Source organism: Mus caroli, chromosome 1, assembly GCF_900094665.2.
Source record: "Mus caroli chromosome 1, CAROLI_EIJ_v1.1, whole genome shotgun sequence".
In the NCBI taxonomy this organism is placed as follows: Eukaryota; Metazoa; Chordata; class Mammalia; order Rodentia; family Muridae; genus Mus; species Mus caroli.
In genome coordinates, this window is record NC_034570.1 from 48515045 (window position 1) to 48518914 (window position 3870).

Sequence of the window (3870 nt, forward strand, 5' to 3'; positions counted from 1 at the left end):
TATTAAAAATCAAAAAAAAAAGAAAGCTATTTCTTCTTTTAAAGGTATATTTTTTATTTTATGTGTATTTATGAGTGCCTGCATGTATGTCTGTGTACCACAGACACACCTAATGACAAAGGAAAGTGGAGAAGCAGTCAGATTCCCTGAACTGGAGTTACAGGCAATTGTGAGCTGCCATCTGGGTTTGGGTCCTCTGCAAAAGCAACAAGTGCTCTCGACCACTGAACCATCTCTCTAGCCCCTTGCATGCTATTACCAGCAAAAGAAACTGAAATAGGAAGCAAGATAGGATGGCACGCATCGGGAATCCTAACACTCAGGAAGCTGAGTCAGGGGGGTCATAAATTCAAACCCATCCTGGACTACACCGTGAGTTCCAGGTCCGCTTGGGGTCCATAGTGAAACTCTATCTCAGAACCAAAAGAAAACCACTCTTTTTCTTAAAAATAAACTTTATAAATTGTTAATTTTGTAGGAGTCCCTTGAAAAGTGTGGTACTTTAATTTTGTATAGATCAAAGCTAGCTTCAAAATACCATCAAATTCCTTTCCATGTTGTCAATCCCTGACTTGCTCTCAGGTTAATAATCCAGGGCAGGTTTTATGTTTCCTTCCCACTTACATGGACGTTATTTATCCGGCACAGTCTTGTTTCCCACACGCTATTTGGTTGGCTCTCTCCACACTGGGACTCCCATTTGCAATGATTTTCCTACTTATCATTCACTTTCATCCAATGGAAAGGACCCTATCATGTGGAATGAAGAACGGAGGACAAAAACCATTGAGCCAGAGTCTGGTTCTGCAGACATTGGTCCCTCCCTCATCGCATGACAAACTTTTCTAGTTAGTGATGGCTTACAATACCCAACATCTTGTAGTAGTGCTAGTGATGATGATGATGATGACAACAATGATGATGACTTAAAGCTTCACCTAGAGAGTCTTTAACAATATGGAAAGAGTGTGAGAGTATTGCGGGACTGTTGATCACTTCTCTCTGATTAGATCAGCAAATACTCTGTTCTATTTTCTAAGTGGAAGGGGGAGCTTCTTGTACCTTGTTCCCAGTAGAAGATAAAGGACAAGTGCTACTAAACACTGCCAGGCCAGGAATATCCGGTGGTTCACCCCCTCTGCCACTGCAGCTCCTGCAGACGGTAACCCTTCGTGCTCTGAGCTGGGATAATGCTCATTTGGATTTATAACAGTCTCCTTGGGACACTGCTAGGCAGAGGCCTCCTGTTCTTAGTTCCTGAATGGTTAGAAAAAGAACGTGTGCAATTATGTTTGTTTCTCAAGATGGGGCGTGTTCAAGTAAGAAAAATATTAGAACATCAGTGACCCATTTTAAAAGTTCAACAAGAGCTTCAAAAAGTTCACTGCATGATGCTCAACAAGCTGAGACAGGACTGTTGAGGACTCAACTCCACACCAAACATCCTATACCATCCCCTCCAAGGCTCAGGGTACAGGGAGAAGAAGGGCTGTGTTTTAGGGTTTTACTGCTGTGAACAGAGATCATGACCAAGGCATTTATTTATTTATTTATTTAGGGTTTATGAGACAGGGTTTCTCTGTACAGCCCTGGCTGTTCTGTAGATCTGTCTGGCCTCAAATTCAGAATTCTGCCTTCCTCTGCCTCCCAAGTGCTGGGATTAAAGGTGTGCACCACCACTGCCTAGCTCCAAGGCAACTCTTATAAGGACAACATTTAATTGGTGCTGGCTTATAGGTTCAGAGGTTCAGTCCATTATCATCAAGACGGGAACATGGCAGCATCCAGGAAGGCATGGTACAGGAGAAGCTGAGAGTTCTACATCTTCAACTGAAGACTGCTAGCAGAATACTGGCTTCCAGGCAGCTAGGATGAGGGTATTAATTGCCAAACCCACAGTAACACATCTATTCCAACAAGTCTACACCTTCTAATAGTGCCAATCCCAGGGCCAAACATATCCAGACCATCACAGGTGGGAGAACATGAGAACTAGAGACTGGAAGGGAGGGTGCAGGTGCTTCTGTAATGACAGAACTCTTGCACTCATGAACCCACAGCAACATTCCATCACATGCAAGTTGGGAGGGTGTATAGGCAGTTAATGGTTGCTAAGGAAGAGCTGTCATATTTCTCAGTGGTAACCACCACTACATTGCTGTCATTCAAATATAACTCCCTCATCCATGCTCATTTAGGTATCCCCAATTAAATACAGTGTGCATCAAAAGTTAACCAAATAAATGAAATATGTGAAAGTATAGGGCAAGTGGAACCTTGTCATCAGACAGAAAAACCAGTAGGGCAGAGCAGATCAAGGAACCCTGTCAATTTTCATAACTGAGAATGGTGGGCATTTGAATCTGTTACCAACCTGGTTCCTGTCCTGAAGCATGTGACCATGACACCCCACTAAGGGACCATGAAACTGGTCACCTAGCATAGAAACCTAGAGTTCTCCATGCTAATAAGGTATCTAGATAGGCCCCAAATCCCTAGTCAATAAACTTCCCTTCCTGGATATTCCTTCCTGCAAAAGGTGTTCAATCTCTGGTCTACCCTAAGCTGTACACATCCTTTTCCACCATGAATAAACAGTTTGGCCAAACAAGGACTGTCTCCTTCCTCATGGACCACTGTAGAGAGAAACCTTTGTCAGACACCCATATCTAAATCTCCCACAAAAGGCCCCTCCATATTCCTGGCATTGGCTCTGAGCTAAGCCAGATTCCCCGTGTCCCAGGCTCATGACCCAAGGGCTCCCATTCTCAACTCTTCACAGTTCCCAGTGGTGTTTGGGTGCCCAGGAGTTTGAGAACCACAGCCTCTGGTCCAGTCCATGCCATTTCTCACCCAGAGAAACACGAGCTGGAATCCTTATCTTAGGCTATCTCTTGTCGCTCCTGAGCCAGTGTTGGTGTCTTGCTGGCTTGGTACCCCAACAGGGAAAATGGAATGTATCCTAGTGCCTCTGTGCTTCACCTCCCAGAGCAGTGTTCTGACACCCCAGTGGCGAGGCAAAATGTAGACCCACACGAAAGTGGGAAGAGGACTTGGAAAAAGTAAATGGTTTGATGGGAGGAAGAAAGGTTAAAGTTAGGATTAGACAATAATATGAAACTGTGGATGAATACATTTTAAAAAATCGTCCACAAAGAATTTTATGCAGTGAACATTATAAGACTTCCTTCTACACATTAGCAACAAAAGCTGATTTTGAATTATCTGTTCAATAAATAGTAGTACTAAAATCAAGAATTTGATTTTTATAGTGTTATATGTCAATGTAACAGTGGCTCAAATGATCTATTCTATAAGGAAAAGCATTCAAAGAGGATCAGAAAGGTCCAATTGTCGAAACTTATGTCAGTTGTTGAAGAATGTTAGATTTCCTTAAGGACTCCACAGAAATAGGTTCCAAGAACTGATTCCCACATTCTGTCGATAAAGCTATAACAGAGTTTGGAATTGTGTCTTCTGAGACGGGTTTGTTTGGTTGATGTGGGCATTTTGTTGTTTTGTTTTGTTTTTGAGCCAGGATCTTACCGCATCACCCAGCCTGGCTTCTTTCTTGCAACAATCCTCCTGCCTTTCCCTCCTTGGTGTTAATATTACAAGCATGAGCCATAGTACTGGCTCTGAGATAGTTTTCCCTGAACCTTATTATTTCTCTTTTAGCACAAGTGTATGATGAAGTAGAATACAATGATTGCCAGTGTGGAACCAGTTAGAGGGAGTGATTTGTGCTAAGCCACCAGCAGTTTTACCTGATAAAACTTGCCTTGGATACTCTGAACTGCCCTGCCATGTGGTTAGAAGGGGCACTTAAAAATTATATTTTGTATTAGTTAAAACAAATTTTTTTTTTTT